The sequence below is a fragment of the Poeciliopsis prolifica genome, unplaced genomic scaffold (genome assembly GCF_027474105.1).
Source record: "Poeciliopsis prolifica strain line A6 unplaced genomic scaffold, Auburn_PproV2 SCAFFOLD019, whole genome shotgun sequence".
Taxonomy (NCBI): Eukaryota; Metazoa; Chordata; class Actinopteri; order Cyprinodontiformes; family Poeciliidae; genus Poeciliopsis; species Poeciliopsis prolifica.
The window spans coordinates 1,058,786-1,076,143 of NW_026562394.1; positions in this window are offsets into that span (position 1 = coordinate 1,058,786).

Consider the following 17,358-nt stretch of genomic DNA (forward strand, 5'->3'; position numbering starts at 1 on the left):
CTTGCAATTTGTCTCTCAAATAAAAACTAAAACTCCTCCTCACACCTCTCCCCTGGCCCATGTCACCTCCTGTTCCTGACACTGGCCATGAGTGCGCCCCGAACTTACTAACCCATCGTTTCACGTGTGGGTGGGGAGAGGTTAACAGGGGGCAGATAAAGAGGGTAAAAACAGATCGAGTCAAGAGGGAGATCGATGGCCAGATGTGTGGAGATAAACAGGAGTGTGTCGGATTGAGGTGGAAATTGAGCACGAATCTCGAGGAGCTTACCGGGAGGGGCGTTAGCAGAAGCATACTCCTTGTATCGTGTGCGTGCCTGAGGGAGGGTGGTGGTGTTGGTGGGTAATTTTGAAAGAGTGGGACATGGGAATGTGTAGCGAGAGGCAGAGAGGGTTATAGAGAGCTGTGTTGAGGTGGATGGAGGCAGGGATAGAGAGATAGAAGGAGGGGTGGTGATCCTGGGGGCCTGATGACTCATGGCTGTGCTGCGGTTTGTGCGTCACTGGCGCTGGCTGGAGGAGGAGATAGTGGAGAGGTCTACGCATTTAATTACAGCCTTCCAATTTAGACACACTGTATACACACACCTACATACACACACTGGCATCAAATAATATCACAAAGGATTGTCTTGCAAGTTCACTAATTGGCACGTATATACAGAGAAGCGTTCAAAGATCTTTGCCGCATGTTTGGAATACCTGCGACGGGATAATATTCAATCTTTTCACGTTCCTTTGGTTTCAAGTCAATGATTATGGCTCAGCCGCCTCCTTTCTCAGACAGACCTTGAGGCAAAAAACTTATCAACCCAACCAAAAGAAAAAAAACATAATACCAAATTGCACACTATGAGCAGCTGCACCACACTGCTTGTGACTGGAATATGAAATAGAGTCAGACGTAGAAGGGAGATGTGGAGGACTCGCTTTGATGACGCAGTGGGGCAAACTCTTCTCCACAGATTATACCAAGAGAGTTTTCACAATCCAGCCTATGCCGCGTGACGTACAAGTCGTCCTGCTGGTTAAAGGTCATCCTGGGAACAGGATTTCTGCATCGCCTGATATTGTTGTTGTCTAATTATTCACACTTGGATGGCTTCCACCAAGACATGAAACATCTGAGGGAGGTTGTTGTGCTTTTGATTTTAAGACGTTGTAAATATCCTTGTTTCCGAATATATTTGAAAACCTTCTTGCATTACACATTTCTTCCATGTATTAAGAAATGCTCCTTAAGAACATTCTTTCAGTGAAGCGTTTTACAAAGCAGTGCATTTATAAAACATGCACTGCATGTTTCTTTTAACAGGTGTAAAAAGAAAGAACAAAAGAGTGAAATAATTTTAAACCACCGTAAATACCAGTGTTGCGGGTATGTATTTGTGGTTTATTTTTCCCACAGATATTCAGACTCGATTTTCTTATGTCACAAAGGTAAACATTTTGGTTGTGCAGACATTCAGTACAGCTGAGTGTAACTTAAAGCAACTTCAGAGTTCCTGCTGTTTTCCATTTCACATTTTTTCTCTTTCCAGTGTTTTCTTACATCTAAACAACTGAGTGAAAACACATTTAGCTTTTTGGGTGTTATTTGCATTTGACCCAAATCATGATTCAACATAATGCTGAAGTTTTCTTTGATGTCGCCAGTGTGGTAAAGTGTCAAATTATTCGCATAACAGTATATCCGCTTTACAGACAAAAACATATTTATGAAAAAGAAAGTGTTACAAATAATAACAACAGTTAGGAATTGATGGCAATTTATTATTATTAATAGGAAACTTGTTTGCTGCTTTTACACACATTAGAAACACAAATACATAACACAATAAATATACTGTACAAAAACAGGACAGCCAAGGTTTGATCAGTAAGCATCCACTCATTACATAAAACAATTTATGAGAACTGTAAACATAAATACAGTTGTAATCAGATAAAATAATTTTTTGTCATTTTAATTTACCTTATGAAATACAGAGTTTTGTTTATCATACTAGGCCAAACATAAACATGAGAGACAGATTTTTTAAAACATAATTTTTAATGTAGGATAATACAATCTTAAAATGGTCTTTATTTTCTTTTTGATATTTTAATTATCAGAAGTTGAACCCTGATGCATGTATGCAGCCTTTACTTTGAGGGTTTTGTGCTGGTGAGTCATAAAGCAAAAATTATCAGTGAGGTTCAGAAAAACAAGGCTTGTGTTGTAGTTAATAAATATATGTGGTTTTGTTATAAATCAATAAAAAATACCTTATTTTATATTCTTATATATTAATGTATAATATTTCGTATCAGAATTAAAATGTGTATCTTGTAGATTAATCTTTCGTTTAACGAGAAGAAATGCATGGTTTTAGATTGTTTATGGTTTTTTTGTAATCCTTCAAGAAAAAAGAAATAAAAGAAAGACTATTTGAAGTAATATCCTGGTAGAGCAAATTACCTTTTACCTATAAAAAGAAGCATTTCAAAACACAACAGCATGAAAACATTTCTGCTTTTTGTTTTCCTTCAAATATATACATTGAAATTGTTCAGACAGAAGGCCCACCTTTCGCTTAATTTCCCTTCCTCTCACGTCCAGACACATTTACCCTCCATGTGCACCAATTACACCCTAAGAGGTAGCAAGCCTCACTCTTAAACAATAGGACCAATCAGTTGCCCTCTCTGGCTCTCCCCCAGCTTCGCAGGCCCCTTTACTATACTCTATTTTCCAACCGAGAGAGCAGAGGGGATAATTTTCCAAACAACAGTGTTAAAGGGGTGGGGGAGAGCGGCAGAGGGAAGAAGAGGCAGAAAGAGATAAAAAGAGAGAGAATGGGAGTCACAGTGGATTGGCCTGTTCAGAGTCTAAAGGCAAATCTGACATCTCAGCACTGAATGCAGATTTTACTCCTCAGTAAACTCTGACATAGGTTCTCCAGAGATGTGAAAAAAGGAACAAAAACAATTAAAGCATCTACTTAGAAGATCATGTAGCACAAGACCCAAAACAGATTCATGCTTTTGTACTTTAAACATGTAATATAGATTCTACCTACATATCAAAATATCTAAAGTGATTAAAATAAATCTTGGAGCACTTTTACCTGCATTATTTATGTTACTGAAATCTTAAAACATTTAAAAAAGTAGTCCTGTGCATTTTATCAGCAGTATATATTTCTAGGGTTATGTGTTGTTTTTTTATCATTGCATTCAGGAGGGGGGGTTCTCCCCAGCAGTTTTCCAGCTCTTTCAATTTAACGCCTATTTCCTTTCTCATTCATGTCCGCTATCATGAGTCGTCAGCAGCTACGTCCCTGGGGAGGGAAATCCCAGCTGTCACTAAATAACTTTTTCAGATCACACCAATGAAGCTAATGTCCGCCGACGCCAAAGGCCGGAGTCCATTTAACAGCCACTTAATGCATGAGCACACAAGTGGCGCACAAGCACGCGTGCACGGTCACACACACTGACGCAGCCACGCAGCGTGTCACGGATTACCCTAACCGAGCTAATGATCTCCTCGATGGGACAACTGGGACTCTTCTGAGGCTGTCTTCAGCCTGATGTCCCACTGGGACCCGAGGAGAGCCTCCGGGGTAATTACAATGTAAATTCTGTGTGTGTGTGTGTGTGTGTGTGTGTGTGTGTGTGTGTGTGTGTGTGTGTGTGTGTGTGTGTGTGTGTGTGTGTGTGTGTGTGTGTGTGTGTGTGTGTGTCTGTGTGTGCGCGTTTTATCCTGCCTGGATTTGCAGTTCCCAAGATTAGGTTAATCTGCTCTTGTCCTTTTTGCCGTGGATTGTTTGGGATTTGATGGCAGTAAAATTTTTGTTCATGAATTATTAGTGACTTAGAAAAAAAACATCTTGGTATGTTTATTCCAAAATATGAGATGTTCATTGCTTGAACATTTTAAAAAAAAGTAATCTAAAACCTCCAACATAGGGTCAATAAAATACCCAATAAGATTAGATCAACTTATTTCAATTTGAAAAAAAAATGTTGCCAAAGATATTTTCAGAGCATGCAATGCTCTGAGGATATGCTTTTCAGACAAAATCAAACATTTAGATCAGACTGGACAACAGAGAATACAAATAGAGGGGGAGGGAGCAAGTGAGAGAGATGGATGGGCTAAATGGATGGGTGACTGTTTGCAGTTTTAAGCGGAATGAAGGCTGAAAATGAGGTGGCATCCTCACCCCCTTTTTTATTCTCCACACTGCCTTTGTTTCGGCTAATGGCCCTCATCATCACCCATCATCATCATAATTGTTTAGCCCTCCCTTTCTTTATCTCTGTGTGTCACCAGCCTCTCATCCCACCCCTTTTTCTGTGACGCTCGACATGCCAATCAGATCGTAACATGACATTATGGCTCATTACACCTGGGCTGAAGCATTCGATGCTCATGGACAGCTTTCACTTTATGGCAAAGAAGTAACCATTAAAAAAAAAAAAAAACCTCCCACCTGAAAACATTTAGTTTGTCTTGTCATTTGTCGCTTTTTGTCTCCGCTGTGTCCAGGCACAAATACATGTGGCATCATGTATTCTGGAGCTGCATGCTCGTTACACCTACCGGAGAGCAGTGTGAGATTTGGTACTGGGAAAAATAGAAGCAGAGGAAGGTAATCATAGGAGAGGCAGAAGTAGAAAGAAAGGCGGCAGAAAAACATTGTGGTCATCTGCAGTGCGATGAGTCACCTGTAGGCAACACACTCACTCTCTCACACACACACACATATATCTACACACACACAAGCCCGAAAAAGGAGCTGCCACAGCTGTGTAGCTACTATGCCACATTGTCTCATGGACTGCATCCACTGAAAACATTACGCTCTCAGAGAAATAAGAGTAAACAGATGGAATCTGAAAAAAAGAATAGCAGATTGATGATTTGACCTTTCACAGTCTCACAGGTGAAACGGAGGTGTTTGCCAGATGATTAACTGACAAACAAAATGTTAATCAAAGCAAAAATTACTATTTGTATGATTTACTCCTGGCATGATGTTTTCGCTGTCGTAATTAGTGCAAACAAAATCTGTGGGTGAAATCAATCCTTTGCATTATGTGTACGTATTTTCCTCTGTCTTTTCTGTTCTTTTTTTCTTTTAAAAGCTACAAATGGTAGCATGTGCCATGACTCAAAGGATTCTTAGACTCAACGCATAACCAAAAACACAAACAAAAGAGATATATCAAAGAAAGTTATCAGAGCTTGAGAAATTTATCAGCAATGATGTCCCTTAGAGAAGAATTAAACCAATGTTTAAGAAAGTTTAGTCTGTCAAAATGCAGATGCATTTATTTCTGTAGCCCAAATACTTTATGTGTAAAAACCTTTCATACGTCAGGTTTCAACAAAAAAATGCAAGGTGTGTAACGATACATCCAGTTCACAGGAACAAGATTTTAGTTTTCAGTTATCACAACTAGTGTAAAGTTTCAGCAAATAATAAAATGTTTTAAGTTAGCCCGGTTCAGTAAGGAAGTATTCAGTTCAGTCAAAGTATGTCATACTTTGAATTATGGATGATCAAATGCAATCCAGACTCAGTATTGTGAAATATTCCTTTGGTTTCCTCCGATCAGAAGTTAAACTTTAGCATTGTTAGAAGCTGTTTACCATTTTCTACATTTTTATAGAAAATGTAGAAAATTGCAGTTAGAAACTGCAATTTGTTTGCCATGTTATCACTTAAAGCACTCATGTTCATATCACACCATAAAGTTACTTCACCACATGAAGTTGCAGGCAGCAAAGGGATATTGCTCATGAGAAAGTCTGCCTTTCAACGTGGCACAGATCGACTAACATCATATAAATGCTTGACGTCACCAACTTCTTTAACTTCCATTTTTAAGCTCCCAGTTTAAAACACACAAATTGACACTCCAGACTGGCTGAAAAAGATCAGGTAAGACTATTCAAGTATTTTGATGTAAAAATGTCTCAGGTGTCTCGCTCGTCCTAGTTACAGAGAGATAAAGCATTGGGATTGGGGGAAGGGGAGGTAAATGTAGTCATCACTTGTTTTGATTCACTCTGCGTTTAACTTGCACCCTTTCCCCCTCCGCCCCCATCTACCCCGCCTTCCATCTCGCTCTTTTCATGCCTCACCACAAACTCCCCCGACTCCGCCTCACTCGCTCTCCCTCCACAGTTACCCCCACCCATTTCCACATTCCTCAATGAGAATAGCGACTAATTCAGCCTATTTGTATTAATAGTTGCAGCTCGCGTTCCTTCTCTGACAGCAGCAAAAAAAAAAAAACTCAAATCACTGGAGTGGGAGTTGCTCTCGTGTTGCTATTGCCTGCTACCGCCTTCGCTCCCTCCTGTGTGAATGTGATCACAGCTGCATCTTATGAAGCATTTCATTTAGGCAACATTTTAGTTAAGTGATTTATGCAAGTTTCAGGAGTCTGGGAACATTCAGGTGAGAAAGACCGCAGAGAAGCAATTACCCTTTTCACTGTGTAGTCAGGGCAACAGCGTCATTGACAGACGTTCTGATTATTAATATTTCCCTGCCACTTACTGGGCTTGAAACTTTACATTGTTAAGAAAGCAACAGGAGACAACTTGAGAATGTGCCTGCCTGGATGTCTTTGTCATCGCCACATGAGCTGGTTCTCTGATATTTTTACATTTTCTGACAGCGACCTTCAGCTTTTCAGTCCGACCAAATATCCAGCCAAACTCTGTTTGAACACTACAAACATCCACACTGGAACAAAAACTGTGCTGGCTCCTGCACATGTTGGAAAGGTTGTGTCGGTTCTACTCTATTAGCACACATTTAGACTATAATAAACTTAGTTATGCTTACATTAAAACGAATGATGCATCCTGTTTTACAGCTCATATAAGTTTGTCAGAATTGGTATATTTGTTTCTGTTCTGTTTTCAGTAAAATAGACAATGTTGTGCATTTGTCAATTTATTATGTTAAATGGTGTGATTTAAACAGGTTTAGAATATTGTGTGTAGATATTTACAAAACTAATTAACTTAAATGTTTTTCTCTCCTTCCCTAAAGATTTGTGCTTTTGCACAGGTCTCTGCTGCCTTTCTCGACAGTTATCTCAACCCTAACATCTGGACTATTTTTATATTGTAGAATCATTTCAATGGCCATCAAAGCTTGTTATGAACTAGAGGATCGTTCATGTATCATGTCTGATTTGCTGCATGAGGCACTGAGAATATCAAAGGAAAAATGTGATGTTGTAAACACCCAAGGGCTTTTAGTGAGAATCCATAAACATAAAAAAAAGTTGTAGAAAAGCAAAAAATATGTAATGTTTGTTTATGTTATTAGACTTTCCGTTTTTCCACAGTATTAAGTATGACGCAGTATTCACAGAAGCCGGCAAGAGACAAATAGTGACTGTAGAAGACCTGCAGAGATCCACAGAGAATCTGTTGATTGGACAATTATTATTAGCACCCTCCACAAATCTGACTTTTATAGAAAAGCTGGAAAAGAAAGCTACAGATTTATTAAAATAAGATGTCATTTGCACACAGACCAAAATAACTCAGGTGAATTTGTTTCCAATCAGTTTACAAAGCCAGACGCAGCATGACTGCGTTCGCCATTCATCAGAGCAACAGCAGATCCATTCAAAACCAAGAGACTCTTCACCCATTCAAATCCACTGACGGTTTGAGAACGTGACATGCCGCCGGTGAGTCCAGGTGCCACCCGCGCCCTTCCCGCGCCTCTCACGTCAGAGTCGACGTCTCCCGTTTTACATCCTTGAAAGAGATTTCAAACAACGAAGCTCCGGAGGGTGAAGCTGAAAGTGAGAGAAAGAGGTCTGCTTTTTTTCCAAGGTCAACCAGCTGCCACAGTCAATGAGCCTCTTCACCCTGGAAGCCAACAAAGGACAGTCACTTCCAACCATGAATTTGTCATCAAGCCCTCCTGCCCCCCTTCCCTGCAACCCCATTGAACCCTCAACAAGCAAAAACACACATCAGAAAGCTTAATGAAACGCTTTTCACCAACTCATTCAAGATGTCCTCAAAAACCTGTTTGCTTCGGATTTTAGAATCGCTTTTTATTGGCGCCCTTGTTTACATTCTCTTCCCACAGCAGGCAGTCTCTATTGGCACTGTCTGTTTGTGTTTACTGCCGGGAAACCGACTCGACGCGTTATCAGAGGTGTTACGGAAAGGACAGTGTGTCATGGGGGAAGCGAGCAGCACGGTGTCGCACTGTTTTGGACACCGGATGACTCACAGAAGACAAATCAAGGATGGTGGCATTTGAGAGAGGGCTCGTCCATTGCATTAGGACGCCGCTGTTAAATCAACAGCGCAATCATAATGTGTTCCCGCGGTGCCTGTTTTAGCAGGTCAGACATGAAATTGATTAAGGCATCGTCCAACCTAATTACGGGGAGAGGCTCCTCCACCGTCACATGTCGTGACTGTAATTTGTTTTGGTTTTTTTCCCCTCTCTCTCTCACACCCTCTCTGTCTCCCTCTCCCTCTCTGTTCATAAAAGATGATGAAAATTCCCAAAACATTAGGCCTCTATTTTACAATTTCGAGTGCAGCATCGCCGTGACTGTTTCAAGTAATTTCTATATGACTCATCAGACTCAGCACTCATACATCACACCATGAAAAGAGCAAATTCTCGCCTGCTTTAGTCGTGGCTGAATTACTTCTCATCTGGCCTGTCACGTTTTTTTTCAAAAACATGTCCATTCTTCACTGATTGAGTTCTTTGACAAAAGTCTGAGAGTCAAGTGAAATGCTTGATGCTGTGTGTCGATTTAAAGAGAAAATATAGTCGCAAAATATGAGACAGACAGACCCACCCCCATCGTACGCCTCCCACTACCTAATTGAGGTTTTTTTTTTTTTTTACCACTTTTCAAAATAAGGGCTCTCAGTAGGGTTCTTTTTAGTAGCTGCATTAGATTTTTTTTTTTTTTTTTTTTTTGTCTGTATGACAAAAGAAAATTACACAAGATTGCCCTGGTACAAGACGCACAGCTTTAAATGCTTTGATTTTGGTTTTCACTCTCAGGTCAAAGACACGTGAATGTCAAGCATATGCAGAATTTAACCCTGCCTTTTTTTTTTTTGCCTCCATGTTTCCGCCTCTGTCTTCTCTTTGTGTCTTGCTGGCTTGCTGTAACAAACCCCCTCACACACACACACACACACACGCACGCTGCCGACGTGAGATAGCGGCGGCTGCGTATCCGCGCGTGCCGTGCGTGACGGCCCGTGACGTACCCCGTTACGTGCCGTCGGGTTTTAGCGCTCTGTGAGAAGCTGATTTTTTGGGGGGGGGTTTATTATCGTCTGTGGCCATCATCGTCGTCGTTGCTATCAGCTGGAGCAGACGTGACGGGTCCCTCTGCGTCATTGTTCACTCCGAAACCTCTAAAACTCTTGCCGCCAAAGCTACCATCACCAACCAAATGGGGGATGGGGGAGGATACTGGTGGGGGTGTTGGGAAGACGATGTCAAAAATTACTCTGCTGCTTTTTAGTTGTGTCTCCTCTCTTGCCTACCTCCCCCTTCTTTTCTCTCTAACCTCTGCCTCTCTATTAAATGTTCACTTCTTTTGTTTCATCCACTCTTTCTTGTTGCATCTCACTCTATCTTTCCGCGTGACATCCCCTGCCCTTATCCATTCTCCGGTTCCACCATTATCTTAACCACCTATCTCCTCATCTTTCCCCTCAATTCCCATTTCTCGTAGTCGGGAAGAATTTTATATCAGAGAGAGACAGAGAAACCCACCGCCACCACTAAAACAGAAAAAAAAAAAAACCGAAAAGCTACCCCTGTGCACACAGTCAGCCCCCACCCCTACACCCCTTCATCGCCACAACCTTCTCATCCCCTAATCCTAATCACACCACAACCGTTGTCATCAGCTCTTATCTCTCTTCCCCAAATCTGCTCTGACTCAAAACAATTTCCTCTCATTTGCCATTTATTTTAACCTCCCGCACCCCCTTGCCTCCGAGAGCATCATCAGCCCTCCTACCCCTTTCAAAGAAAACCCCATATTCCTCAAAAAGCTCTAAAATCACTCCCCATGCAGCACAAACCCCACCTAAGACACACAAATGCAGAAGGGTTGGGGGTGGTGGTTGACGTTGCAAGTGTTGCCATTAAAGAGTGACTGCACGGCATGTGTAAGCGGCGTCTTGCCAGTGTCATCCAGCGGGGCGCGACAAGAACTGCAGTGTGACGTCACCGCGCACGCCGGCTATGATGGTTGGTGGAGCGTATTTTACGTGTGTGATTCTGTGTGTGCAGTTGGGATGGGAGAGATTTGAGGAATACAATTTGGTTGGTAGGAAGACCCGTTGGGCCTTGCTGCATCATTGATCCCGGAAAATGAATGAGCGCCAACATTCAGTGCCACCCCCAGCCCACGGCCCCCTGTCCCTCCATCGCATGCTTGTCTTTGTAAATTTTCTCAGCTTTTTTTTTTTCTCTAGCCTTTAATTTTCTTTCCCCCAACCAAGGCAAAAGGGAGTTGTTGAATCTGTAAAAAATTAATTGAGTGTTTGACGAGATGCTCTTCAATCTGTGAAGGAGACCCCCTAACTGTGTTTTAATGACTGAACCTAGCGGAAGGGGGAGCAAATACTCATTGAATGTTTGATTAACTGATAGGAAATCCATTCAAAGTTCAATGAAGCAGCCTGGTGTGCCAAAAATTCTAAGTGCTTGAATTTGAGCAGGTACAAAAACAGCACCACCCACTGGGAGAGTTTTAAACAGGAAAGACGGAGACAGAGAGAGGAAGAGGAGCACCTCACCGTGTGAAGTATGAAGGGTTACAGCGGCAGAACATGTGGTGTACTACATGATGGCTCAACAGGAATCAGGCGTGTGTGTTGCTTCATAGTGACAGGTGGTACAGCTACTCAGAAAGAGAAAAATAAACGAGTGTTTCTGAGTAGGGAACATGACATGAGTTTGTTCTGCTGTCTCTGCTGTCATTGTTGGATTTCAGAGAACTGAACAGACAGGTGAAAAGCTTTTCAGTTTAATGATATCACTTATTTTGCACCACAGATAGTAGCATCATATTGTGACTGGCATGTTTAGTCAATAACCTGGCTGTCCAGTTTGTTTCAGGGTTTTGTCATTTAGTGTTCCTCACAAATCCATTCATACCTCTTGAGCTTTTTTCTGTTTTTCTCACATTGCAGCTACAAACTTCAATGTTTTATTTGTATTTTATGTTATATCCCAATAAAAAAAATTATGATGAAGTCTAGGATTTTAACAAAGAAATTATGCATCTACATAAATTCAGTGCAAGTATCTGCTTTCAGAAATCACCTATAAAGTGAAAGTAATTTTTAGAGAATATTAAAGCATTGAAAGGCCACATTTGATACCTTCAATTTTGTGTAAAGCCTCAAAATATTCTTAGATTACTAAAGGTGGTTGTGTAAGATTTTAATTCAACATGCATAGCACACAGTTCAGAATTTTTATTTGTCAAAAACCTTTATAAACTATTTATCAATCCGGATCAACTTCCAAATTTTGCACTAACTTATCTATCACAATCCCAAAGAAATACAACAAAGTCTGCTCTTTTTTCTTTATTCTCAATAAACATTTAAATGTTTATTGAGAGTAAACATTTATTTACAATGCTTGTTTTGGTGTTTTGTTGCACTTTTAATGTTCTGTTATAACTGAAGTATTATTTTCAATGCTAAAAAATGACATTATTCATAAAGTGTTGGTTCTAGTTTTATCTGAAAAGCTGCAAGCTGAAAATCTAATTCAAATTAAAAGCATTCTTTTCCTTTATTAAAAAAATGCTTTATAAACCCCTGAAAATGTGTGACACCTCTCTGACATTTTGGCACCGTTTCTTCCAGAAGCGTAAAGCTTGTTTACGTGCCATAGCAGCACGACTGCTGTCCATTCTCAAAGTCTCTGTTATTGATTATCCTGCTGGTAATTAGTTATTGATTACTCCTGGCTTTTCTGTCAGTATGTGATGGGAGATTTTAGCGTACAATCATAATTTAGTATGGCACTGATTCTTGTTTTCTGCCGAGCCTCATCTGAGAATGAAAGATTTAGAGAGTGAAAACACAAGTGGAGGAGTGAGTAGAAGGACTGAAACAGACGAATCACCTTCTCTGCTGCTCTGAGTGTTGACTCATGCTGCAGATCTTGCCTCACGAGTTTCAAGCTCAGAGCAAAAAGAGTGAAACGCAATGCTTTCTGGATGTTAGGTGACATTTTGATGCAGAGATCTTATTGTTATGGCAATGGCAAAAATATCAAAAATCGGATCTTTTGTATTCACTTTATTAGCTTGGATCTGCCTGGATTGCAGTTTCTGATTAGTCTGCTTTTCATTTAGGAAAAGGTTTTAAATTGTCTGTTTCCAATAAGATTTTTATTTTTTTTAAATTGTCATTATGCTGAAGATGAGACACATCATTCCAACCAAAACAATAGATTGTCAGTGATCTGATTGAATGACTTGAAGGCATAATTAGTTCATTATTTGATCTTGAAGAAGCCATATGGAGGCTTGTACACTATCCTCATTATTTTATCTTCATTATTTCTTTTCAAATAATCTCAATTTTCCAGACATGCTTTTGCATAATTGGTAGATGTTTTAGATTGGTTTTTCACTTTTCACTGATTACTATTCATTGCACAAACTGACAAATTAATTGAAAATGGCATTTAAGTTCCTTTGTGCAAACCTTTTAAATCAGAAAAACTTGTCAGAAACCCTCTTCCGCTATTGTGAATTCTTTTGTCAAAAAAAGGAAAGAGTTTCAGGCACACAAAGGGCAAAACATCACCTGCCGGAGCAAATAAGAGAGATTTATCCTCAATCGGCATCTTTTCAATGATTCATTTCTATGTGAGATACTTTTATTGTGTCACAGTCTGGTTTTAATATTCAAGCTTTTTTGTGGCACAACTTCAAAGAGACTTTGTTTTCCTTTCAATTTCAAATTACCTAAATTTATTTTTGTAACCAAGCTAAAATTGTGGTCAAAATGAAGAAGAGCATCTTTTTCAAAACATTCTAAACTGTATATTTAAAGCCATCTTCAACTACACCTGTGTCAAATTAGAGCCAAAACATGAGATCATGAATGTTTGTTGCTTTTTTCTTTTAGTTATCCATAATCAGAGGTACCCAAAAATTGTACTCAAGTAAAAGTAACACAACTTCAGCATAATTTTACTCAAGTTAGAGTAAAACATATCCATCCAATTACCCAAATTAACAAAGTATTGGGTAAAAAGTTTACTCAAGTAGCTGATTAAATTATCAGTCTTTAATATTTAAAAATTACATAATCAGGCAGACCAAATTATGAAGGGAGGAGGAAATGACAAAAATTTATATAAGTAACAAAAAAATAACAACATCATGCAAAAGAAAATTTTCCCAAATTAGTTTCTGTCAATTAAAAACTTATGAAATTTTAACAAAAGTTACAGGTTTGTGTCTGGTGAATATTTGCTTAAAACATGTTTTGTTTTAACCAAACAGTTTGCAGAGAATCCAGGAAAGCTAAAGTAATAATAAAATTACTCAAGTAACAGTGAAAAGTACAGCATAGTCAAAACACTTGTAAAAGTAATTATTGTCAAAAATGCTACTCAAGTAATGAATGGTACTTTATATATATTAATCCCAGAGGAAAATTCATAATATTGTATCTTGTCAAATGCTGGAGTTTTTTACTGTTTAGAAATAAAAAGAAGAATCTTAAACAATCAAAAACAATCTTCTTCCTTCAAATTAAGCTGGCATTTGATAGATGCCGGGTTTAATCAAAGCTGTGCTGATATAAGAATATCTCATGTTCCTTTCAGTCCATTTTGTAATTTACAATTGCTTGTTCATTATGTTTATTATTTGTTTTAGTAGTTATTTAGACTTATTTGTACTTTGTTCAATTATTTATTTTCAGTGATTGTGTTAAGTCATGAGACTTGCTTATTTTAAATAACCAGGGAGTTTAATTGAGTTATGAATGTTAGTCATTTAAACATGCTGATAGTCTATAGATATGTAGTTTATACAATAATTAATTCCTGTGTGATTCTCAAAACACTTTGTTTCTCTTGCTCTCATTAACATTTGCCCATTTAGTATGATCTAAGTGGGAGTAAGTGGGGCGCCAGGTGAACCTTTTTCACAATAGCAGCGCATCATATTCAGACAATGCTGCAGATTGGCTTCATTGCTAATCACACATCAAGTAATTCAGAGTGAATTGTTTGGACCTTATTTACAATTTTCTCTTTTCTGTTTGCCAGAACGACGCTCAGCTGCATGCGTCGATCTTTATGGCGGCTCCGGGACTCAATTCAGCTCCTTGGCTTTGAACATGTCTTTTGTATCTGCATCTTACAGGCTGCACAGAACGGTTGCTGAGCAGCATTATCAGTCTAATTAACCCCATTTAGCTGGGTTGAATTTCGTAGCCTGCCTTCATTTGCCAGCTGCAGGAAGGTATCTTCAGAATCAGGTGCAATTCAAGACCAGAAATAGTGTCTATAGGTCTATTAGGGACAAGATTTCTTTTTGTACTTTGTTCACTGATGTTGAAGCACTTTGTGACTCATGAGGAAATATCTAAAAAAAACTCCCAAGTATGGATTAAATTTCAGTCAATATTCTGCTTCTAGGAATTTTGTGACACTTTCATTTGCTGTATTATTGTTTGTGTGCATCCACTCCAGAATGTAAATAATTTATGTAATTAAACTTTAACCAATGTTCCCACTATTGGTGTAAAAACAAATACAATAAAAAATCATACTGAAACTTTGTGCACCAGTTAGCAGTTTTTCTCAGGTGGGCCATAAGTTTATCTAGACGTCCTCCAATGACCTTTAAAGTTAATATTGAATTTGTTCTAAAAAACATCAATTCAACAGGTAATGGCTGAGTTTCATTAGCTTTGGAAAGTTATTTCTTTTTTTACTGCCTTGAACAAGTATGTAACTATTTTAGCTTACAAAATCCTGTTTTACAGCAACTGCTCTCATCATTTTGAGAAAATCAAGAAGTGCCTACATAAACATTTCTTACATATCCTCATGTTATAGCTTTTTAAGATAAGGCTTGAAAATCTGTTAGTGAGGATGGATAGCTCAAAGAATAAAAAATGAAACAACTAAGTTTGGCTTTAAAACTTGGATATGGGTGTCTTTATTTTTATGCTTCAAATTTATCTTAATAAATCCAGAAAACATTTTCTCTGGGTTTAATACAGTCCAAGCTGCCACACACTGCTGGTCAGCTGGTTAAAAGAAACCAGTAACTGACCTGCTTTCTTGTCAATGTATTGCTTTAACTACAACAGAAATAAGTGTTTTTTCTTCTTTTACTGAAACTATTTCTGTGGTTTGATTCCCAACCTTGGGATGTTTTATGCAGATCTCTTTCTCCTGTTTCTTCCCATTTTCTGTCTAATAAAAGTCAGTAAAGGCCACTATTGACACAAAATATCTTTCTTTTAAAAAAGCAGGTACGTCATCCAATACATTTTGTCAAAGACCTTTAAAGAGCACATACCTACTTTAGTGCGTTTAACATTTTCCTTCATTTAGATTTTAAACCAAATTTTATTTTTATTTTTAAAAGAAAACAAGACATAAATATAACCTTTAAAAATAACCATTGTAGAAAAATCAACACTTTAAAAATGTTATGGATATATTTATGTAAATGGTATTGCTATGGTATTTTAGTTTGAGTGTTTTCTGCTCCCCTTAATTGGAATAATACAGTATTATTTGACACACAGCAGAACATTTCACAGCTCTTGTTCTGCATTCACAGTACACAGAGGACCTTTGTTTAAAGCGTCATCCATCATTAAAGTCACTCTGGATGTACCTCCTCTCTGCTTACTAAAACGATGCTGCTGCATTGTCACTGTGTGCTTTCTAAATGCACAAAATCTGTCTGTGTATCCTACGCTTTTTATTCCACAATAAAACACAATCAGGTTTTCAATTTAAACGTTAGTCATAGAAAAATGAAGTAAATTAAATCAAATGTTTATGTGCAAATGCTGTTTGAGCTTATGAGGCATACATTCTCTATTTTATAAAATCTGAATAAAATCCATAATTAAAAACGTTATTGTATGTTAAATTTAGGCTACAGTGCATTTTTGCATGCATGCTTTCATCATCAAAGACTCAAAGGCTGTTTTTTCTCTTTGATTTATTTTTCTTTCCTTTGATCTTCATTGCCAAATTTGATTCTAATGAAATGTCTGTGTGCTATCTTCACAACATGCCAGATAAAAACATGTCCCAGTGAGCAGATCAACCACCTGTTCCTCTGCCAGAACTGATAACTAGCTTGCTACGGCTTATCAGGGACGAACCGGGCATAAATAAAACAATTCGCCCAGGTTAACTGAACAATTTGTGCGATTTTTCTTGTCAATGAATGAGTTTGCTGTGTGAATTTTGGGAAATGATTAATGCTCAGTTTCTGAGAAATATATGAAAATTAGGACACCAAGAATGCCAAGGTTTTGAAAGGTTAAAGAAATCAAATTCACTCCAAGAGTCCAACATCAACTCATCCAGGAGGTTAAAAAGAAGCCAGAACAGCATCTAAAGAACAGCTGGCCTCACTAAATTGGAGTATTTGGGATTCAACAATGAGAAAAAGACAGAGCCAGACAGTTTCAAGGTGAAAATCCTACAGGTCTAGGGGTACAAAAATAAGCATCTCAAATTTGTCAAAAAAAAAAACAAAAACATTTTCACCAGCATATATGTTGTTGTTTTACAAGACCAAAGTTGAACTTGTATGTATCATTACATTCATGAGAAGACATGAGAAATACAATAACTCAGTCAAACATGCTGGTGACATTTTGATGATCAACTTTGTTTCCTCAGGGAACATGTAACAAATTGATACTGATATTAGTGAAACCATAAATGCATAACATGAAAACCCTTTAACCTGTCTAAATTCAAACAATTCATTTTGCAAGACGATTGTGCCAAATTCCTTGGTTCAGAGGCTAAGTTCTTATTCAGACTGGTGATCATTCTCTGATGTTAAAAACTGCTTGATGACCTAAAACATTTAGATTTATTTAGGTTGCAATAAAACTGAAAAGCAATGGAAACATGTCAGGTAGCAAATACTCTTTCACTGCACAGTGCTATTTCCCGGTACAAAAAATGTCAAAACTTAAACAGCTTGTTTTGTTTTCTTTTAACTTCTTCCAAATATAGCTGATCTGCTTCTTTATATGAGGCACATGAAGCAAGTATAGTAAATGTAGTGTGTAAAAAG